This window comes from Marmota flaviventris, chromosome 7, assembly GCF_047511675.1.
Source record: "Marmota flaviventris isolate mMarFla1 chromosome 7, mMarFla1.hap1, whole genome shotgun sequence".
NCBI lineage: Eukaryota > Metazoa > Chordata > Mammalia > Rodentia > Sciuridae > Marmota > Marmota flaviventris.
In genome coordinates this window covers 89362106-89385765 of record NC_092504.1, presented here as the reverse complement: position 1 = coordinate 89385765, position 23660 = coordinate 89362106, and the positions used below count along the sequence as shown (strand labels likewise).

At 41.0% G+C, this 23660-nt stretch overlaps 1 protein-coding gene and 1 long non-coding RNA gene across 2 annotated transcripts in view; both read left to right on the top strand.

Moving 5' to 3' along the window:
* LOC139706531 (uncharacterized) overlaps positions 1 to 11190 on the top strand; it is a 60790-nt gene extending 49600 nt beyond the window's left edge. The window contains exon 5 of the long non-coding RNA XR_011708149.1: positions 10830 to 11190. This is a non-coding gene — a long non-coding RNA (uncharacterized lncRNA). The remainder of the gene's footprint in view (positions 1 to 10829) is intronic.
* Positions 1 to 23660, top strand: part of Rpl34 (ribosomal protein L34) — a 535705-nt gene that overhangs the window by 196881 nt on the left and 315164 nt on the right. The gene's annotated exons all lie outside the window — the stretch shown is intronic.

The window sequence follows — 23660 nt, the reverse complement described above, 5'->3', positions numbered from 1 at the left end:
CATTTGATCACAGGAGGGAGGAAGTTAGTTGGAGAAAGGTCTTATGAGCAGAAGGAACAGTCGAGGCAGAGACAGGAAGGTGGGAATGTGCTTAGCACATTTAAAGAACAGTGACCATGCCAGCGTGGCTCCAGGAAGTGAAAAAGGAGAGAAATAGAGCAGAGAGGTAAATAAGGTCTGTGTTAATCACCCATGATTGTCCAGCAGATTTCCTCAAAAGGTGGCATCTGAAACAGTAAACATTTCTGTCTCCATTTCTGAGGGTCAGGAGTACAGGAGTGGCTGGACTGAGGACTCTGGCTTAAGTTCTTTTACATGGCGTTAGTTAAGGTGCTGGTGGGCACTACAGTCCTCTTTTTTTTTAATTTTTTATTGTTCGTTGTTCAAAACATTACATAGTTCTTGATATATCATATTTCACACTTTGATTCAAGTGGGTTATGAACTTCCATTTTTACCCCGTATACAGATTGCAGAATCACATCAGTTACACATCCATTGATTTACATGTTGCCATACTAGTGTCTGTGGTATTCTGCTGCCTTTCCTATCCTCTACTATCCCCCCTCCCCTCCCCTTCCCTCATCTCTCTCTACCCCCTCTACTGTCATTCATTTCTCCCCCTTGTATTATTTTTCCCTTTCCCCTCACTTCCTCTTGTATGTAATTTTGTATAACCCTGAGGGTCTCCTTCCATTTCCATGAAATTCCCTTCTCTCTCCCTTTCCCTCCCACCTCTCATCCCTGTTTAATGTTAATCTTCTTCTCATGCTCTTCGTCCCTACTCTGTTCTTAGTTACTCTCCTTATATCAAAGAAGACATTTGGCATTTGTTTTTTAGGGATTGGCTAGCTTCACTTAGCATAATCTGCTCTAATGCCATCCATTTCCCTGTAAATTCTATGATTTTGTCATTTTTTAATGCAGAGTAATACTCCATTGTGTATAAATGCCACATTTTTTTTATCCATTCATCTATTGAAGGGCATCTAGGTTGGTTCCACAGTCTTGCTATTGTGAATTGTGCTGCTATGAACATCGATGTAGCAGTGTCCCTGTAGCATGCTCTTTTTAGGTCTTTAGGGAATAGACCGAGAAGGGGAATAGCTGGGTCAAATGGTGGCTCCATTCCCAGCTTTCCAAGAAATCTCCATACTGCTTTCCAAATTGGCTGCACCAATTTGCAGTCCCACCAGCAATGTACAAGTGTACCCTTTTCCCCACATCCTTGCCAGCACTTGTTGTTGTTTGACTTCATAATGGCTGCCAATCTTACTGGAGTGAGATGGTATCTTAGGGTGGTTTTGATTTGCATTTCTCTGACTGCTAGAGATGGTGAGCATTTTTTCATGTACTTGTTGATTGATTGTATGTCCTCCTCTGAGAAGTGTCTGTTCAGGTCCTTGGCCCATTTGTTGATTGGGTTGTTTGTTCTCTTATTGTCTAATTTTTTGAGTTCTTTGTATACTCTGGATATTAGGGCTCTATCTGAAGTGTGAGGAGTAAAGATTTGTTCCCAGGATGTAGGCTCCCTATTTACCTCTCTTATTGTTTCTTTTGCTGAGAAAAAACTTTTTAGTTTGAGTAAGTCCCATTTGTTGATTCTAGTTATTAACTTTTGTGCTATGGGTGTCCTATTGAGGAATTTGGAGCCCGACCCCACAGTATGTAGATCGTAGCCAACTTTTTCTTCTATCAGACGGCGTGTCTCTGATTTGATATCAAGCTCCTTGATCCATTTTGAGTTACCTTTTGTGCATGGCGAGAGAAAGGGATTCAGTTTCATTTTGTTGCATATGGATTTCCAGTTTTCCCAGCACCATTTGTTGAAGATGCTATCCTTCCTCCATTGCATGCTTTTAGCCCCTTTATCAAATATAAGATAGTTGTAGTTTTGTGGATTGGTTTCTGTGTCCTCTATTCTGTACCATTGGTCCACCTGCCTGTTTTGGTACCAGTACCATGCTGTTTTTGTTACTATTGCTCTGTAGTATAGTTTGAAGTCTGGTATCGCTATACCGCCTGATTCACACTTCCTGCTTAGCATTGTTTTTGCTATTCTGGGTCTTTTATTTTTCCATATGAATTTCATGATTGCTTTCTCTATTTCTACAAGAAATGCTGTTGGGATTTTGATTGGCATTGCATTAAACCTATAGAGAACTTTTGGTAATATCGCCATTTTGATGATGTTAGTTCTGCCTATCCATGAACAGGGTATATTTTTCCATCTTCTAAGATCTTCTTCTATTTCTCTCTTTAGGGTTCTGTAGTTTTCATTGTATAAGTCTTTCACCTCTTTTGTTAGGTTGATTCCCAAGTATTTTATTTATTTATTTTTTTTTGAGGATATTGTGAATGGAGTGGTTGTCCTCATTTCCATTTCAGAGGATTTTTCGCTGATATACAGGAATGCCTTTGATTTATGCGTGTTGATTTTATATCCTGCCACTTTGCTGAATTCATTTATTAGCTCTAATAGTTTCTTTGTAGACCCTTTTGGGTCTGCTAGGTATAGAATCATGTCATCTGCAAATACTGATAATTTAAGTTCTTCTTTTCCTATTTTGATGCCTTTAATTTCTTTCGTCTGTCTAATTGCTCTGGCCAGTGTTTCGAGAACTATGTTGAACAGAATTGGTGAGAGAGAGCATCCCTGTCTTGTTCCAGATTTTAGAGGGAATGCCTTCAATTTTTCTCCATTCAGAATGATGCTAGCCTGAGGCTTAGCATAGATTGCTTTTACAATATTGAGGTATGTTCCTGTTATCCCTGGTTTTTCTAGAGTTTTGAACATAAAGGGATGCTGTACTTTGTCGAATGCTTTTTCCGCATCTATCGAGATGATCATATGGTTCTTATTTTTAAGTCTATTGATGTGGTGAATAACATTTATTGATTTCCGTATATTGAACCAGCCTTGCATCCCAGGGATGAATCCTACTTGATCATGGTGCACAATTTTTTTGATATGTTTTTGTATCCGATTCGCCAGAATTTTATTGAGGATTTTTGCATCTAGGTTCATTAGAGATATTGGTCTGTAGTTTTCTTTCTTTGAAGTGTCTTTGTCTGGTTTAGGTATCAGGGTGATGTTGGCCTCGTAGAATGAATTTGGAAGTTCTCCCTCTTTTTCTATTTCCTGAAGTAGCTTGAAAAGTATTGGTATTAGTTCCTCTTTAAAGGTTTTGTGAAACTCTGCTGTATACCCATCCGGTCCTGGGCTTTTCTTAGTTGGTAGTCTTTTGATGGTTTCTTCTATTTCCTCAGTTGATATTGGTCTGTTTAGGTTGTCTATATCCTCCTGACTCAATCTGGGCAGATCATATGACTTAAGAAATTTATCGATGCCTTCACTATCTTCTAATTTATTGGAGTATAAGGATTCAAAGTAATTTCTGATTATCTTCTGTATTTCTGAAGTGTCTGTTGTGATATTGCCTTTTTCATCCCGTATGCTAGTAATTTGAGTTCTCTCTCTTCTTCTCTTCGTTAGCATGGCTAAGGGTCTGTCGATTTTATTTATTTTTTCAAAGAACCAACTTTTAGTTTTGTCAATTTTTTCAATTGTTTCTTTTGTTTCGATTTCATTAATTTCAGCTCTGATTTTAATTATTTCTTGCCTTCTACTTCTTTTGCTGTTGTTTTGCTCTTCTTTTTCTAGGATTTTGAGATGAAGTATGAGAGCATTTATTTGTTGGTTTTTTCTTTTTTTAAGGAATCAACTCCAAGCAATGAATTTTCCTCTTAGAACTGCTTTCATTGTGTCCCATAGATTCCGATATGTTGTGTCTGTGTTTTCATTTATCTCTAAGAATTTTTAAATTTCCTCCTTGATGTCTTCTATAACCCATTGATCATTCAGTAACCTATTGTTCATTCTCCAAGTGATGCATGATTTTTCCTTCCTTCTTTTATCATTGATTTTCAGTTTCATTCCATTATGATCAGATAAGATGCATGGTATTATCTCTACTCCTTTATATTGTCTAAGAGTTGCCCTGTGACATAATGTATGATCTATTTTTGAGAAGGATCCATGTGCTGCTGAGAAAAAAGTGTAACTGCTTGATGTTGGATGGTATATTCTATATATGTCAATTAAGTCTAGGTTATTAATTGTGTTATTGAGTTTTATAGTTTCCTTATTCAACTTTCGTTTGGAAGATCTGTCCACTGGTGAGAGAGATGTGTTGAAGTCTCCCATGATTATTGTATAGTGGTCTATTAGACTCTTGAACTTGAGAAGAGTTTGTTTGATGAACATAGCTGCACCATTGTTTGGGGCATATATATTTATAATTGTTATGTCTTGTTGGTGTATGGTTCCCTTGAGCAGTATGTAGTGTCCCTCTTTATCCCTTTTGATTAACTTTGGCTTGAAATCTATTTTATTTGATATGAGTATGGACACTCCTGCTTGTTTCCGAAGTCCATATGAGTGATATGATTTTTCCCAACCTTTCACCTTCAGCCTATGTATGTCTTTTCCTATCAAATGCGTGTCCTGTAGGCAGCATATTGTTGGGTCTTGTTTTGTGATCCATTCTACTAGCCTGTGTCTCTTAATTGGTGAGTTTAAGCCATTAACATTTAGGGTCATTATTGAGATATGGGTTGTTCTTCCAGCCATTTTGTTTATTTATGTTACTAAACATGGTTTGTTTTCCTCTTTGATTATTTTCCCCCCCTTTACTGTCCTACCTCCCACTGTTGGTTTTCATTGTTATTTTCCATTTCCTCTTCCTGTAATGTTTTGCCGAGGATGTTTTGAAGAGATGGTTTTCTAGCTGCAAATTCTTTTAACTTTTGTTTATCGTGGAAGGTTTTAATTTCATCTTCCATCCTGAAGCTTAATTTTGCTGGATACACAATTCTTGGTTGGAACCCATTTTTTTCAGTGTTTGAAATATGTTATTCCAGGATCTTCTAGCTTTCAGAGTCTGTGTTGAAAGATCAGCTGTTATCCTGATTGGCTTACCCCTAAATGTAATCTGCTTCCTTTCTCTTGTAGCTTTTAAAATTCTCTCCTTATTCTGTATGTTGGGCATCTTCATTATAATGTGTCTAGGTGTGGCTCTCTTATGATTTTGCACATTCGGCGTCCTGTAGGCTTCTAGGATTTGGGATTCTGTCTCATTCTTCAAGTCTGGGAAGTTTTCTCGTATTATTTCATTGAATAGATTGCTCATTCCTTTGGTTTGGACCTCTATACCTTCCTGTATCCCAATGACTCCTAAGTTTGGTCTCTTTATGTTATCCCATATTTCTTGGATGTTCTGCTCATGGTTTCTTAACAGTCTTGCTGAGCTGTCTATGTTCTTTTCAAGTTGAAATACTTTGTCTTCATTGTCTGATGTTCTGTCTTCTAAGTGTTCTACTCTGCTGGTAGTATTCTCCATTGAGTTTTTAAGTTGGTTTATTGCTTCCTGCATTTCTAGGATTTCTGTTTGTTTGTTTTTTATAACCTCTATCTCCCTGTATAGTTGATCTTTTGCTTCCTGGATTTGTTTGTGTAATTCATTATCGAAGTGATCTTTCATTGTCTGATTTTGCTGTCTAATGTCTTCCTTGAGACTCCAGATCATCTGAAGCATGTATATCCTGAATTCTTTATCTTACATTCCATCTGCTGCAGCTGTTACCTCTTCTAAAGTTGAGTTGACCTGCATTGCTTGTGGTCCTTTCTTTCCTTGTCTTTTCATACTGCTTGCGTTTCTTTCTGCTTGGTGAAACTGTTGTGTTTTTGAAAAAATTTTCCCCCTATATATTTATATTGCTCTTGTATAGTTGAGAAGTCTCCCTTGCAGGGTCAGGCGGCGGTCTGCCTACCTTGCAGGCGCGGGCGGCGGCTCTGCTCTGCCCCTACTCCAATTGGGGTGACGTGACTACCGCGCCGGCGGGCCACTGGGCCTGTCCCGGGCGCAGGCGAAAGCTCTGCCCCTACTCCAATTGGGGTGACGTGTGTACCACACTGGCTGGCCACCAGGCCTGATCCGCCGGTCGGTTGCAGGTCTGCCTATCTTGCAGGCGCGGGCGGCCGCTCTGCTCTGCCCCTCCTACAATTGGTGTGACTTGTCTACCACACCTGCGGACCGCTGGGCCTGTTCTGGGCGCGGGCAAAGGTTCTGCTCTGCTCCTACTCCAATTGGGGTGACGTGCCTACCACCCCGGCCGGCTGCTGGGCCTGTTCCACCGGTTGGTCGCAGGTCTGCCTACCTTGCGGGCGCGGGTGGCGGCTCTGCTCTGCCCCTACTCCAATTGGGGTGACGTGTGTATCACGCCTGCAGGCCGCTGGGCCTGATCCGCCGGTCTGTCGCAGGTCTGCCTACCTTTCAGGCGCGGGCGGCGGCTGTGCCCTGCCCCTCCTACCACACCCGCGGACCCCTGGGCCTGTTCTGCGGGTCGGTCCCAGGTCTGCCTACCTTGCGGGCACGGGTGGCTGCTCTGCTCTGCCCCTACTCCAATTGGGGTTACGTGACTACCATACCGGCGGGCCACTGGGCCTGATCCGGGTGCGGGCGAAGGCTCTACTCTGCCTCTACTCCAGTTGGGGTGACGTGTGTAGAACGCTGGCAGGCCGCTGGGCAGCGGCTGTGCCCTGCCCCTCCTACCATGACCGCGGACCGCTGGGCCTGTTCTGCCGGTCGGTCGCAGGTCTGCCTACCTTGTGGGCGCGGGTGGCTGCTCTGCTCTGCCCCTCCTCCAATTGGAGTTACGTGACTACCACACCGGCGGGCCGCTGGGCCTGATCCGGGCGTGGGCAAAGGCTCTGCTCTGCCCCTACTCCAGTTGGGGTGACGTGTGTACAACGCTGGCAGGCCGCTGGGCCTGATCCGCCGGTCTGTCGCAGGTCTGCCTACCTTGCAGGCGCGGGCGGCGGCTCTGCCCTGCCCCTCCTACCACGCCCGCGGACCACTGGGCCTGTGCTGCCGGTCGGTCGCAGGTCACCTTGCGGGCACGGGTTGCGGCTCTGCTCTGCCCCTACTCCAATTGGGGTCACGCCGGCGGGCCACTGGGCCTGTTCTGGGCGCGGGCAGCGGCTCTGCTCTGCCCCTCTGGCTTGATGACATAGTGAGAGAGACTCGGGTGTTTGTGACTCACTTTCTTTACCAGGAGACCAACTGTTTCTGTCACCGCTGGTATCGATGAAGTTCTCTCCTCCGCCGCTTTCTGATGACATCAGATCTCTGCCATGTTGGTATCCCATGCGAATGGCAGCATTTCGTTCCCTTTGCCGGTTGACCAAAGCAAAGGGTGAGTCCTGACCGGCCCTCACAAGCCCCGTCTCAGTCCTGTTGCCACTGCCTATGAAGGCTTGGTTGGTATTTACCTCCACAGTATTCAGCAGGACCCGGACCGAGAAGCAGTTTCCGCGGGTTCTTTATCCCTGGGCCAGAGCAGTTCCGGGAGCCGGAATTCGGCCGCTCCGTGCTCGGTATATGTTCTGATAGGAGCAGGCTCCAAGAAGCAGTTTTCGCAGGTTATTTAGCACTGAGCCTGCGTAATTTGTCTGCGAGCCGCAGGCGAATGGCAGCCTGAAATTACCTGTTCTATGGCTGAATGAGCTGCGATCAGTCGAAAACAGGGATGGTGACGTCAGCTCTCCAAGATGGTGGCCGCTGGCTTCCTCTGTGGTCTGACCAGTGTGGAGAACCGAATTGGACCGCTTCCTTCCCCCGTCTCAAACCCAGAATTCAGCACTGAGTACGGTGATTGCACAGCTGGCAGAAGCCCGCGGAAACTGCAGTGCTGTATCTTTGCGTTGCTATCTCCTCGTTTCCCAATGCGCGCCGCAGACTCTAGCCGCGGGGCGATTTGCTGAGTAAGCAGCGTGACCCTCCGTGCGGACAAATCTCTCGCGTTTGAGCCCCTGTAGTTGATCCTCGTGCGATGGAAATCCTTCCTCTAGGTTTTGGAGCACCCCGATTTTGCTGGAAATTCCTAACAAGATAACTTTTAGCCTTTCTAACTCGTCATTCTCCCGCACAGTGACGCGGTACACGGGGGTAATGCACTCCCTTCGCCTCCATCTTCAGAATCCCCCACTACAGTCCTCTTAAGGCTCAGCGGGGGGTAGATCTACTTCCAAGCTCACTTGAGTGGCCCTTCACAGGTTTCAGGTCCTCACTGGAGTCAGTCCTTTGCCATGTGAAGTGTCCCATATGCCTTATAAAATAGTAGTTTGCTTCTCTGTGAAAATGAGAGAAACTCAGGATGGAAGCCATTGCTTTGTTTATCCTAACGTCAAAAGTGAATTTCATCACTTTTGTGTTTTAATAGTTAGAAGCAAGTCAGTAAGGGGAGTATTATGCAAGGTCATGACCACCAGGAAGAGGGGCTTGTTGGGGGCCATCTCAGACACTGCTTGTCACAGGGTCGATCACATTGGGCTTGACCTGGTAGATGATGTCAGGTTGTTGTTTACATGAGTGAAAAGAGTCCCCTCTCCCGGTGGGGGGGGGCATCCGACAGAAAACAGATGTGCCCTGACTATGCTACAGCAGAATTTCCTTGGCTTCTATATTAATAGTACCAAGGTGAAAGAAGGAAGTCTAGTTAAGAAGCTCTATTAAATAATAATTTAGTAGAACTCAGGGGACAGATTTGGTTTGAAGTCACTGGAATATGGAAACTATCAAACATGAGACAACCACCAAGAGAGTGAACGACTTTAATTCTTTAAGTGTAATGAGATATAATTACGTGTACCACAGGGTAGAAGCCAGTGAAATTATTTCATATGCCTTTTATTCCTTTTAAAAATAATATCTAAACATTCAGATATGGCCTACATAGCATTGAATCTTCTGTTTGGAGATCAGAAACTGAAGCTATTGAGAAGGACCCAGACCTAAAAAGCAGGTGCTTGTCTCCTGGCACTTGGGAGTCATTGGCAGAGGGTGCCATGACTCATGAAGAGTCACTGCAGCTTGTCTAGCATGTCTTTTTATTAAAGGATGAAGGTTTCCAATATTTTTGGTACTCTTTCTGAAGAAGAACCCATGGGCTCATATTTTGAAGATTATTTATAATTTCCTTTTGCCTTATTTAGGATACAAAAGAACAATTTCCTCTCTAACCTATTTGTGGAGGTCACATAGCGAAAAGGAAGCAAACAGGATTTCTAAACAAAGATGGTTTTAATGACAATTTCCTTTAGTTCAGACAGAAAATGGTGCAGGAATACTGGCACATCTCTTTTGAGGATCATAGCCAGAACCTATTAGTTCCACCTGAGACATGTGTGGGGCAAGCCATGCCATGTATAGCACAGGGGCCTCATACCCCCAATTAGGGATTTTCTTGACCATCCTCTATAGCACTGGATTGTTTGGATTTGAGCACTGGCTTCTCCATTCCTACCTATCCCCGATGCCACAAGCTAAGCTTCTGGCCCAGTTATTATACCAAGTGCTATGCTGCTTTAGTTTTCTTACATCTGAAATGAAATCTAGGGCTACACCCTGACTCTCTTGCATCTCCATGATTTTTCACATTTCACTTTCTTTACCCTAAAGTTCCCTCCCCTTTCCCCCAACCTGGCCACTGTTATTTCTTTAGTTTTTAGTTCAGATGCAATCTCCTACAGGAGAAGTCAAGTCTGAGCTAGTACATGTCTTCACATGTATTAGCACATGAATCCCATTGCTGGATTCCAGTTGTTATGGCCTATCTCCTCTCCTAGAGGACAGTTGTTAGAAGGCAGGTTTGCACTCATACATGGTGAGCACTCAGTGAATACTTCGTAAGTTATTTAAGCAATGGTCAAGTGAGCAGGGATATCCTCCTTTTCTGAGAGAGGAGTGAATTAGAAGAGGTGTGAAGATGGACCTCATTGGAGAAGACAGGACACAGTGGAAGTTGTTTTTGCTCACAGGAACCTGTCATCACTAAAGGAGATTAGGCCATCTGCTAAGAACCAGGAAATCAGGGAGCTGGTAGGACCCTTGAGGAAAGTGGTAAAGGTTTGAAACAGCTGGTATGAAGAACAGAAATTGAATAGATGGGAAACACTTGAGGGCCCAACTGAGGTTGGAGCTCATAAATTTATAATGGAGCCCAGAGGCATGAATATGCAATTTTCTCCAGAAGGTTTTAGCCATCCTGAGCTAGAATAGGAAAAAATGCTAATTATTATTTATTTATGCCTACTATATGATAAGATCTATACTATATGCTTAAGCTGCCTGTTCTCTATTCTCTTAACAAGCCTCTGATGCAGGTATTATTATTTCTATCAATGTGGATGGAAAAACTAAGGTTATGAAGATTGATTTCCACAAAGTCTCACAGCTGGCAAGTGGCAGAAACTGATGCAAACTGCAGATTGACTCCAAAGGCCAGGACTTTGGGACTATAGCATTGACTTCTTCTTCCAGGAGTCCAGTTCTAAGCTAGGGGTGGTCACAGAGAAGGCAGTGTAGGGACAAAGGAAGCTAGAAAGCCAGGTACTGGCTAGAGTGTTATTACAATGGGCTCTAGATAAGCTAGTATCTGAACTTAAATGTGTCTAGAGATATCTAAGTGTTGAGAAACTAAAGGTGTCCATGATATCAAAGAACAGGTCAATAGAAAAGAAAGGAGCGGGAGATGGGCACAGATAGGAATCTGTGGTTTGTGATATGAGTTTGGAGTGGACAGTCCAGGTAGTGATAAAGCTAATGCATGCTCATGGGAATGGATGTGAACAAAACAGAATAAAAGACAACATGGAACTGCAAGACCCTTCTGTATTGTTTCTTGGAAGGTTTGTGCCTGGCATATTTTAAGATGCCCAGTAGTAACCATAAAGAAAACCTAAAACAGTAGGATTCTTCTTCCCTCAGATGGAGTCTCAACTATGTCATCCGGGCTGGCCCCGAATTCCTGGACTCGAGCCATCCTCCTGCTTCAGAACCCCCTCCACTCATCACCACCAAGAAGCTGGGACTATAGGCAGGCCCAGGCCCAGCTGGGACTTTCTGAGTTGTGTGATTTGTGAGCATTTACTGCTATTTTATAATCCCACCTAATCCATAATCTAATAAAATAGCTGTTGAGAGAAAAAAAGAAGACTGCCATCTAAATTGAAACAAAGTGTTCTCTTGAAGTGATTATCTGATTCTGGAGGGTAGAGTTATATACACTCAAACAGTGGAAAGCCTTTTTGGAAGAGAAAACTAAATTCAGTAAAAATTAAGCTATTGTTAATATGACCTAGAAAAACAATGATAAAATTTGCTAATGACAATTTCCTGTGTACTGTGTTGTTTATTTATATACTATGTGTGGATTAAAGCCTATAGGGTCTTTAGCAAAGATGATATGAATATTCTGTTTTTGTGTGTACGTTACATCAGGGAATTAGGTTCAGTCAACACTTTTGCGCTCTGAAAGCTTTAATCAAGTCATAGACTCTTATTTAAGCTAAGTCATGATTATCCTTCACAAATGGACTATAAAACAGAATCCTGATTCATGAATTAGTTTATTGTTTTTTCCTGCTGATGTTTGTTAGATACAATGTACACTTATGCCAAGAGATGAGCAATGAAATGGCATGATGTAATCAAGTTATTTCAAAGAGTAAAGCCTTCAGGGTATTGGTAAACACACAGTTAAATAGAGCCTTACAGTACACTTCTGTGTTTTACGGTTTTGTCAAAATCAAAGGAAATGTATTTACTTTGGAACAAATAATTGTGGGAAATTTCTATAGTGTCCCTGTGGCTTGTTTTTCATTGTAACTAGAATTCCCTTTGGTGTGTGAATGACATTGCATAAGTAGCTGTGTGGGACAAAGGATAAGATATATTCCAGCCTTAATTACAGTATAGAGGCATTTTCCCCTTGGCTTCGTGCTTAACTTGCCAGGAAACAGCTATGGAAAGGTGCGTTATTGTTCTACAGTTAACAGAATTAAAGTTCTCAACTGCATGCGCTCCTGGCAAAACATAGAGTAAGCATAACTTCTCAACTCTATTCTTAGATTATTAAAGGAGAGATCTAGCTTTCTGTACTTTTTTACCTTCCTGATCTTTAAGTAGAGTAGATAACCTCTGCCACTTGGCTGTCTAACTCATTTTCTAGGTGTGTCCAAACAGCATTCTGCCATTTTTTCCTGCTTAATCATGAAAATGCATAAGCATTATAATGATCTCCTTCTACTTAAGAATACATCCAAACAAGAAGCACGTTAAGGAACAAATTTTAACACTCCAAACCATACTTTCTTCTAAAATAATTAAACAACAAAATGTTTTTTATTTGTTCAAAATAACAAGAAGACCTTCACTCTGTAGATGCTTCCAGATACCATCATAAGTAGCATGAGGTGTAATGCAAAAGGCAAAAGTAGAAATGTCCTTGGTTGTCTGACACAAGGCTGCCAGGCAGAGAGGCCATACCCATAGATTTCTGAAGGCTCAGTTGATTCTTACACTATGATTGAATGTCATTATACTAATTACAGAGCATTCTGTAATATGCAACTGGAAAGCATGGGGTTAATTGATGACACTAATACAGATATGTCAAGGCAGAAGTAATGATATACTTGCAAGTGCAGATCATATTACAAGAGGGTGTCAGCAGAATTTCAGGGAACATGAGCCAGAACGAAGACTTGGACAGAACCAGCAATCTGTATGAACCCCAAACTCACAAAAGCATAAAATTATATTGAATATTATCTTCCCTTAGTTAGAATGAATTGTATCTTGGTCCTTGGTTTCAAGGACTTAGTGATGATAAGCACTGTATTATATCTTCATCTTGTACATGTTTTCCCCTAATTTTATTTCTTATCTTTCCTGCTTTAATGGAAGAATTGGTTAAAATAATTTATTACAGTTGCTGGGAACTACCATATGAACCATAAGAACTGATAAGATTCATTTCATGCAAAAAAGAAAAAAAATTTTATTATAAATGAAGATGGTTATGGAAAACACCACATATGTCATTATGCTGTAAAAACTGGGGTATTGTAGGGAAGAGGAAAAAGCCACATGATTTGTAATTTACATCCTGGAGTTTCTTCCTCTTCCAGAGAAACAATTAGAAGCATTTTTTTCCTTTTAAAATCAACAACAAGCCACCGTGAGAATTGGGTGGTATTTAATTCTTGTGAGAATTTTACTGAAAAGACGTTACTGTGCTCCACTTCAACCTTTGTTTAAGGTAATCCTTCTAGTATCCTGTGCTTTCCTTGGTGATCAGTGCTAACGCACTGTTACTTATGGAAGCCAGATTGTACAGGCATGAAGTATGCTTGTCGGTGGTCAGGAGGTGGACATCAGCAAGTGTGGGTTGCTTTCCAGAAGTTGGCAGTGATGAGAAGAAGAGAACACACCATAGCTTGAGGGGTAATGGGATCAAGGGAATCTTCCTCTGTGACAGGAAGGGAGACTGACCTTGCTCACAGGCCAAAAGAAAAACAAACAAACAAACAAAACCCAGCTTAGAAGGAGAAGGGAGACACTAGGGGACCAGCAATTGATGCGGATGCTCAAGAGACAGAATGATTAGATTGAGGTCACACATATAGTTGTTAGCCTTGGAGAGCAGGAGCCAATTCTCTGCATTGGGAAGCAAAGAGGAGGAATTCAGAAAATTCAAAGATATTTTGAAGAGGAGTTGGGGAAGCCGAAAAAGTTATCCCACGGCGTTAGCTGAAGCACAGTGGTGGGAGGATTTGAAGAAGGAGAATGATGTAGAATTGGCTGTGTAGGGAATGTCTGAGGATTTCTGAATAAAAGAGCTGCTGAGTAGTGGGAGAAGAGCCAGTTGAGATATAAATTGTAACTTCAAGGATTAATTTTTTTTGGTTAGTGTCTGCAGTAAGTGTTAGTACCTTGTGAGGAGGAAACTCAAATATGGAAGAAGACCCAGGTGAAGGATTCTTGGGAGTCTTAAGATGAGGAAGGTTGGATATCATAGGCTAACAGAATCAGTGGCACTAAAAATACATTCTACTGTCATGTATATCTAAGAAGAACAAGTAAAACAGAAGAAATTTTTAAAAAATTCCATAAAAACAACTTCCAAATGTTCTCTCTGATAATGCGGATGCTAACAAGCAATGATGTGTGTGTGTGTGTGTGTGTGTGAGAGAGAGAGAGAGAGAAAGAGATACGTTCATGGGATTAGACAAAGGGAATGAAGGGAAGGGAGGGTGGATGGGAATAGGAAAGACAGTAGAATGAATTGGAAATAACTTTCCTATGCTCATATATGAGAACATGACCAGTGTTGTTATGGTTTGGATGTGAGGTGTCCCCCAAAGGCTCACATATGAGAAAATGCCAGAAGGTTCTGAGGAGAAATGATTGGGTTGTAAGTATCTTAACCCAATCAGTGATTTAATCCCCCTAATAGGGATTAACAGAGTGGTAACTGAAGTGCAAGAGTGTGGCTGGGGAGGTGGGAGTTGGGGCATGGCTTTGGGTAGATATTTATATTTGGACTCTCTGCTTCCTGATGCCATGTAAGCTGCTTCCCTCTGCCACACTCTTTCACCATGATGTTCAGCCTCACCTGGAGCCAAGGAATGGAGCCTGCTGTCTATGGATGGAGACCTCTGTAACTGTGAGCCCCTGAATAAACAAACCCTTTCTCCTCTATAATTGTGCTGATCGGGTCCTTTAGTCATAGTAGCAAAAAAGCTGACTAAAACAAGTATAACTCCACATCATGTACAACCACAAAATGGGAAGTTATAGTCCATGTATGTATAATATGTCAAAATACATTCTACCGTCATGAATGTCTTTTAAAAAGAAAAAAAATTTAAAAAAGAATCAGTGCACTAAATAGAGATCGTGAAGAAGTCTAAAGGGACCATCTATTAATGAGAATGGGAAATATTTTAGGCATTGAAGGAAAATGATGGCAGAGAACGATTTATAGAAATTAGAGAATTGGAGGTTAACATCTAAGAGGGGAATTTAAGACTTTTATAATTTGCAAGTGAATCTAAATTATAGAGAACATGGTCTAAATTGGTGGTCCGTTTATGAGCAGGGCAGGTGGAAAAGTTGAAAAGATCAAGGACATGTGAGGGTTAGAAGGGTTGACATAGGAACACCGAAGTCCCTATAGGGATAGAATTTCCACTGTCCCAGTCTTTATCTCTTATTTTGTGCCTGCTTTCTCACTAGACTGCAAATTTCTCTAGGTCTTGAAAAAGATCTTACTCACCTCCGTATTCTAGTTCAGGACTTCATGTACCTGTTGACCCAGCATAGCTGTTAAATACAGGAATAAGAGCAAAATTTGAATCCTCTACACTTTAGGAAAAAGCTAAGACACATGGAAACAACAAAAATGGAGAAAGGCCTTTATTTCAGAGGCCAGCAGATGATGGGCTATGATGGGACAACTAGTGAGGCTTGAGATCGGAGCATGCCTACCATTAAGGTAAGGGACTATAAGATGAGTGGTCACAAGAAAGGAGTCCGAGGGAAATGGCATCTCTGGGGATAAGGTAACATTGAGAAAAAGGACAAAGAGGTGATGTGTTTACACTACGACAGAGATCCCTAGGCATGGTGGAAAAGCCTGATGGGGCAGTGCAGGGATTCATGTTATGGACATGGGTGGAATTGGGCTCAATCAGAATGAGAATGTGGAAAGTGATGACAGAGGGTGGACATTTCTACCTAGGGCAATGTTTCAGTGAAAGGAAAGAGGAAGGGAATTGGAAGGCAGGCAGAAAATGCAATGGCAGTGTTGACTGAAGTCATTGGATAATAACAGCTAACCTTTATTAAGATCTTGTTATGCTGCTGGACACAGTGGTACACACCTGTAATCCCAGCTACTCAGGAAGCTGAGGAAGGAGGATTGCAAGTTTGAGGCAAAGGAACCTCCCTACTGTCAGCCAGCAGTAGGCCTAGTATTCGAACCTCTAGACCTGTTGTCTTAATCATTATGCACCCCACCTCCAGAATAAACCCCCACAGTCCAGAGAGTAGCATTGCTTTTTCATAGATGCTTCCTAGGTGTTATTCAGGAGCAAATGTTCTAAGAACTCAGAATATTTCAGGTCCCAAATTCTTTGAGGTAGTAATATGGAGAATGACTTTAATTTTCTTTAGCCTGGGTTAGGTGATCTTCAGAACTCCACAGTGAATCATAGCCTCTTCAGAAAGCACCCCCAAAACTGAGACAACTGCAGCATGTATAGATTATTGATTTAGATATTTTTCTTTCATAAAAAGGCCTATATGATTATGGGAAATATTTAACTTGACAGAAGAAAACATGCCCTGTTTAATAGGCTGAAAAGGGCATTGGTTAACTTCCATGAAGAGACTGTTGCATGGTGTGTGTGTGTGTATGCACGTACGCATGCCCGCGTGCGTGGAAGAATGGGCCAAGTGATAGTTGTGTATGGAGTTACATTGTTTTGACGGCCTATAAGGCAGATCCAGTATTTTACTGTGGTGCCTAGGGAGTGAGTGGAGCTAAGACAGAAGGACTTATCAGGGTCAGTATGTACACAAGCGAGACAGACTCATCTCATGAGTGGGGGCGGTAGTGAGGCCGCAGTAACCCGAGAAGGAGAGCACAGGGATTTCATCAAAGCATCAGGAACCTTGTCAAGGAGGTTGAAAGGCCATAATCTTGGGGTAAAGAGAAAATTAGGAGAATTCTTTCTGTTAGGAAACAAAAAGCATGCATGTGGACTCAGATACACTTTCTTTGAATCCTGGGCTACTGTAACCACATAGTGGCCAGCACTCCTAGGTGTGCTGAAAGTGCTAGTCACCCTCTGATCCCTAAGGCAGGAGGGAAAATTGGGCTTGGAAAGTGATTCCTAGTAAATTGTATAAGACAATTTAGTTTGCGTTTTGAGGACAAGCTAATGGGTTTGTAGCACCTGCCATTTAGGCTTCTTCTGAGCCTCAGTGTATCCACGTGCTGATTGGGGAATCAGTTTCAGACTGGTCTGCTCCAATTCATGAATGCTTCTCATCTGGAAGATGTTTATTTCACAGGTATTTGATAAGATCATGCCAAGTCTCGCTTATGAAAATCTAGACCTAAACTCTGCCACTTACCAGGTGAATGTGTCTTTGGGGAGCCTCTTTGAGTCAACCTTATTTATCTGTAAAATGGAAATAATTGTGGCTGTGTGACAATATTGTTGTGATTAAATGAGATTCCTTAGGCAGAGGTGCAACACTTAGTGTTTGTCATGCAGTGGGTCTCCAGTGCAGTCTAATTTTCTTCCCGTTCTCTCTCACTCACTTTGATGCTATGATTATGATTATGTCTGATTGAGTTAGTGACTGCAAATCCTGTCAATATAAATACTCAATTTGCATATATTTCTACAATTCAGGAAAAATTGACATTTTATGTTTAAGAAAATCTTGGAACAATCAAATTAAGAGATAACGATATTGAATTAAAAAAAACACTAAAGGAGTACCAGGAGTAGCTGAAAGAGGGAGGAAAAAAAAATCCATAGTTTTGAGAACCTAAGAAGACACATGGCTAGTGGTGTTGACATAGTCTCCAAAGCCACTGTGAAACTTCTAGACCAAAACACTTTGCAATAACCACTTGGAAAAATATTTGTCTCTACAACTGAAGCTAAACACACATGGACCCTGTGATCCACAAATTCACTCCTGGGTATAAAAATGAGTGCCTGTGTCCACCAGAAGACACACACAGGAATGTTCATAGCTACTTTGTTCAAAATAGCCCTGAACTGAAAACAACCCATATATCTATCAGCAGTAGAAAGAGAAAATAGTTTTTGGTGTTTCCATGCAATAGGATACTATACAGAAATAAAAAAAGGAACTAGCAATACACACAATATCATATTTGAATCTCATAAGTAAAATGCTAAGTGAATGAAGTCAGATGGAAACTAGTCCACATGAGCATTATATGCTTCCTTTAGTATTTATTTATTGTTCTAGCAGTTTGGCCTTTTATCATGTGGAAGAGTCCTAACCAATAAGTTGGCTTGACTGCCCCTCCCACCTGCTGCCTTCCCTTGACTTACTACTTCTGTCTGGGTATATAACCTATCTAGCTGGTCTTCTAACCTTTGTAGGGTATCTTCTCTCCTCCAGGCATGTGGTAGGTTCACAATGGCCTCCTGCTTTTGCCACTGCTTTCAATGGGAGACAGTGTGTTTACCCATCCCTTGAATATGGATTGCTGTGGGATTTGCTTGACCAACAGCGTGTGGAGAGAGTGACACTGTGTAAGTCTGGCAGCTCTCACGCACTTGGAACACAGATGCCACGTGATAAAGCCCAGGCTGTTTTGCTGGAGACTTAGAGCCCACTGAAGGACAGCAAAATTCACTGTACCCCTATTCTGGCTCCACAAGATCATAAAGCATGAATCTGATGATTATAGCTACGTGAGTGACCAAAGTAAGACAAACAGAACTACCCAGCTGAATCCCAGTCAAATGACTGACCCAAATAATTATGAGGAAAAAAAATGGTTGTTTTAAGCAACTAAGTTTTGGGGGGTTTTGTTACACAGCAAAGATAACTGCTAGGCTATATAATTTTATTTATATAAGTATAAAACCAGCCAAATCTGTCATGATAGTGGTCACTAGTAGTTATCTTTGACTGGAAGGGGGCATAAGGACCCCTTCAAGAAATGTCTTATGTATATAGAGCTAGTTGAGGGTCACACAAGTTTTCTCACTTGGTAAAAATTCATTAGTTGATACACTTGAGATTGGTGCAGTTCATAGAACTTACATACTGTGTATGATCCAGATTTGTGGATGAGTTTGCAAGTAGGCATGTGGGGACAGGCAGAGTGAGTAAACAAAAGGGACTGGCAGACTATGGTAGATGGAGATAATTTACTTAAAATATACATACTGCCACTTACTTTGGGGATAACTCGTTGAATAAAACACAATCTGACCTTGTAAATTACATGTGCTAAGCAAGGCCACTCAAAGGCTAAAGGGCAGGACCAAATGATATTATTTTACCAGGACAAATGGGAAACTGAGAACATAAAATGTAATTAAAAACTGGATTATAAATCCCATCATGGTCTTTGAGAAGTAAACCAAATATATACTCTGAATAAGGTTCAGTTTCACCAAAAGACATAGAATTGTCTGTCATTTTGTACAGCATAGTGTACATTTATGAATCTTGAAACCACCTTTGAGTTCAGGGACTGCCAAGGTTGAAGGTGCTACTCTTCTCTTGTTTAGCTCATGTTTTATGCTTTTAATTGTCAATGAACTCGACATTGCAGCATTCTAAAGCAAAGAGTGGCTAAACAATTTCATTCATTCTTCAGTCAGTATCAATCACAATGTTAAGAAGTTTCTAGAAAATATACCATTACATTTAGCTTCTACCAAAGGTAAAATTATCCAATGAAATGAGTGAAGGCTGAGAATGAAGCTGATGTGGAGGAAGCAGAGCTGTGAGATGCAGAGACACAATTCTGATGATACTGAGACCTCTGAATCCAGCTGTGCCTGAGCATTATATGCTTCCTTTAGTATTTATTTATTGTTCTAGCAGTTTGGCTTTTTATCTCGTGGAAGAGTCCTAACCAATAAGTTGGCTTGACTGCCCCTCCCACCTGCTGCCTTCCCTTGACTTACTACCTCTGTCTGGGTATACAACCTATCTAGCTTGTCTTCTAACCTTTCTAGGGTATCTTCTCTCCTCCAGACAACTTTATGTAGAGTAGACATATGGTAGATGATACTGTGGCCAGAAGATTGGAAAATAATAACAGTGGCAGGATCCAGGATTTCTCTTGTTTAACAATGTGAATTCTAGCTGCCATCTTACAGTTACCCAAATGCTGAGTGCTGGCAGAGCTATAGTTGTTCATATATGGTATATATTTGTATACTGATATATATTAAAAAATGAAGCTTGGTAAAGTGAAAAATCTTAAAACATTTACTTTATTTACCTTGTTAACACTTCACATTGTGAACAATAACCATCTATATATTCTTAAATTAGAATTCTTACCATTTATAAAGAACTATGTGTTAGTTTAGTGTGTGTTGCTAGTACAATTTATTACTTTACTGTAGACACTAAAATATATGCAAGGCATATATATTAAACTATGAATGCAGTGCACATATGAAATATTAAGGTATTACATTTTATAAATATTTAAAACTATATTAAAATATAATGCATATTATAATTAATATATAGTTTAATGCATATATTTAATTCAAAAAATTATATTAGTCCTTGGGAGTGACAAAAGGAATAAGACATGACCCCTCTCCTTAGGGAATTCATAAAGACAGAAAGCAGACATAAACTGTAGAAACCAGCCTGGACATGGTGTCTACATTGTTCAGCTTTCCATCACTGTGGAAAAATATCTGAGATAACTTATAAAGAGAAAAGTTGTTGTTTTGGAGGTTCTAGTCCATGGTAGGTTGGCCCTGTTTCTTTGGGCCTGTGGTGAGGCACCTCATCATGGTGAGAGTGCATAATGAAGCAGAAGAACTTACTTCATGGCTAGGAAACAAACGAGAAAGAGAATGAGGCCAGGGTCCTACAATCCCCTTCAAGGGCATGACACTAATGATCCAAGGTCCTCCCACTTGTCCCCTCATCCTTAAGGTCCATGGCACCTTCCAGTAGCACCACCCTGGGGAGCAAACCTTTTACACATGGACCTTTGGGAGACATTTGATATCTAAAATGAAGCAATATCAGTGTCATCTAGTAGCAATAGAGTCTATTATATATTTATATGTATATAAAATACATATAAATATATAATAAAAATATATACATAAAGTATTAGAAACTGGGCAGTTGGCTGGGCACAGTGGTGTGCATCTGTAGTCCAAGCTACTTGAGGCGGTAGGGTAGGATGACTGCTCGAGGTCAGTAGTTCAAGGACAGCCTGGGAAACATAGTAAAACTCTGTCTCAAAATAAGAAGAGAAAAGGTCAAAGGAGGAAAGGGAGGAGGGTGGAAGGAAAGCAGGGAAGTAGGGGGGAAACAGAGACAGAGAGAAGGGAAAGAGAGGAAGGTAAAGAGAAAGACAGGAAAATAAAGAAACAGAAGAAAAGAAAGGTAAAAACTAGAGAGACAAGGAGAAACTGTAGCTCCTGGCTTTAATGAATGTCTTGTTGAATTGCATTGATATTGAAGCTGTGCCCTCAGCTCATTTAACTTTATAAATATGTACCACATCCATCTCTCTTGACTGCTGGCTGCCTTTCCGCAGTTCAGAGGAAACAAGTCAATTCCTATATCCTGCCTTTTGCTTTTAACATATACTGGGCATCAGGCCAAACAATGGCCAGGTGGGGAGGCAGACAGAAGCCTAGAAAGTGTATGCCAAAGGTCAAGGAAAGGTGGATGGCCATGCGTTGTGTTCAGTCAGCCATGAGAAACAAGGCGGGCCTAATCTTGAGAAGAGGTCAAGGCTCTAGGGATGGAGTCAGAAGGCAGCCGGGGACTGAGCAACAAATTCTCATGCAAGGGTATTATTCAGTTAAAAGCTTACACCTCTGAGAGTAAGACCCTACCCTAGAACGCGGGAAATACAGAGGGCTCCTCTCTGACATTGGCTGACTGAGCAGCAAGGCCCCAGGGTGGTTCCTTAATGGGGCCTCACTCAATATTTTTTCATGCTGACAACAGGATCTCCCTCATCCAAACAAAGGATTATCTTTCACAGTACTTCTATAAACAGGATTCTAATTAATTAATTCACAAGTAGCTATTTCCTGTTTATGAATATTTAGCAAAGTTTACTCATAAATCTTATTTTAAGCCTACATCAAATCACACAGATAGATGCAAAATATATTAGCATGTGTGTTTACAGAAACATCCCCATATACATGCACACATGCGTGGATCTAGAGAAAAAATACTACCAGATCATTGGGCTTGGGTCTGAAAATATGGAGTAATAAACACTAATATTTTGAATCTTAATCTACAAGAATGAAAATAGGTTTTGAACCAGGAACACTGAATTCACTTGATCTACGTACGTGTCATATGGTTCTGCATCAGACTGAGAAATCTGTAATAATATAGAATTTATAATTCAGATTTCTGAACCAGGCATGAAATCCTCCAAATCTTAGTGTCACATTGAACTATGATGAAGTCTCAAGAACTAAGGTTTTCCTACCTTAAACAACTTAAAAAAATAAAATAAAAATGTGTGAAACAATAGTGTTAAATATTTAAAACTAGCACAGAACACTGGGTGTGGTGGCCACACCTCTCTGCTCTGGAGGCTGAGGTAGAAGGATCACAAATTCAAAGCCGGCCTTGGCAACAGTGAGGTACTAAGCAACTCAATGAGACCCTGTCTCTAAATAAAATACAAAAAAGGGGATGAGGCTCAGTGGTTGAATGCCCCTGAGCTCAATTCCTGGTACCCCCATCCCCCCTAGCCCCCACCAAAATAGCATAAGACATTGATCAATGAGAGAAGGGATGCAAATAAGGTGAGCCCTGTTATTGGTCCAACTCACTGCTAAGTGCTTTCTTCCAAGCTGCAGTGCAAAATTCCTTAAGTAGCTATTTCCTGTTTATGAATATTGAAGACCTGTAGTTTGAGGAGGGCAAGATGGCTAAAATTCAGAAGGCAGAGTACCAGAGAAGCAAGAGCCCAAGATAGAGAGAAAATGCTCTGGAGATATGCAGAAAATGCTGACCTGTGCATGTATGTGAGGAAGGTTCTGAGGTCAGGGAAAGAACCAATGAGAACAAGCAAGGAAAACAGTCTCTGGAGCTCACACAAAGCTGGGAATAGTTCATCTTCCCACCATTCGAAGCAGAAAGACCTCTTAATACACAGGGCATTGAGTAGAGTCCTCAGAAAGGCATTTCCATAGTAGTTAAACGCTGTACTAAATGCTGTTCTAGAACTACATAATAAAGATTAAAAGTTATTCTCTAAGAGATCAACCTGTTTCTAAGTAACCTAGCTTTCCTAAACAATATTTAAAGAACCACAACAATAACAAAGGAAATCTATTACTATACAACCAAATATTTACAATGTTTTGCATGTAATAAAAATTATTAGGCATGCAAAGAAATAGAAAAGTTCATAATATAATGAGGGGAAAAATCAATCAATAGAAACAGATCCAGGAATGACATGGATCATAAATTAGTAGATAAGGATATTAAATGAGCTGTTATCAATGTACCTTATATGTTCAAGGAAGTAGAGGAAAGCATGAACACGGTAAGGAGAGACCTGGATGATATTTACAAAAAAAAAAAAAAATCAAACTTAGACTAGATGTCAAAAATCAATGCTTCAGGTGCAAAATATACCAGAGTGTTGTTAATATAGTAAGCATGGCAGAAGAAAAGATTAGTGAATCTGAGGCATAGCAATAGCAGTTATCCAAAATTAAACACAGAAATAAAGGAAAGACTGCAAAAAATAATCAGAAAAAAGAAAAAAACCCAACAGTATCAGTGAGCCTGGGGCAACATTAAGTGACCCTATATTTAATTAAATATAATTTATTTATTTATTTTCATATTTTATTTTTTTGGTGGCATAGTACCCAGGGCCTCTTGCATTTTAGGCACGTGTTCTCCTACTGAGTTATATCCCCAGGCGCTAGTCTTATATTTTTAAAGATTTTTAATTTGTAATTAAAAATCTTCCTATAAAGGAAACTT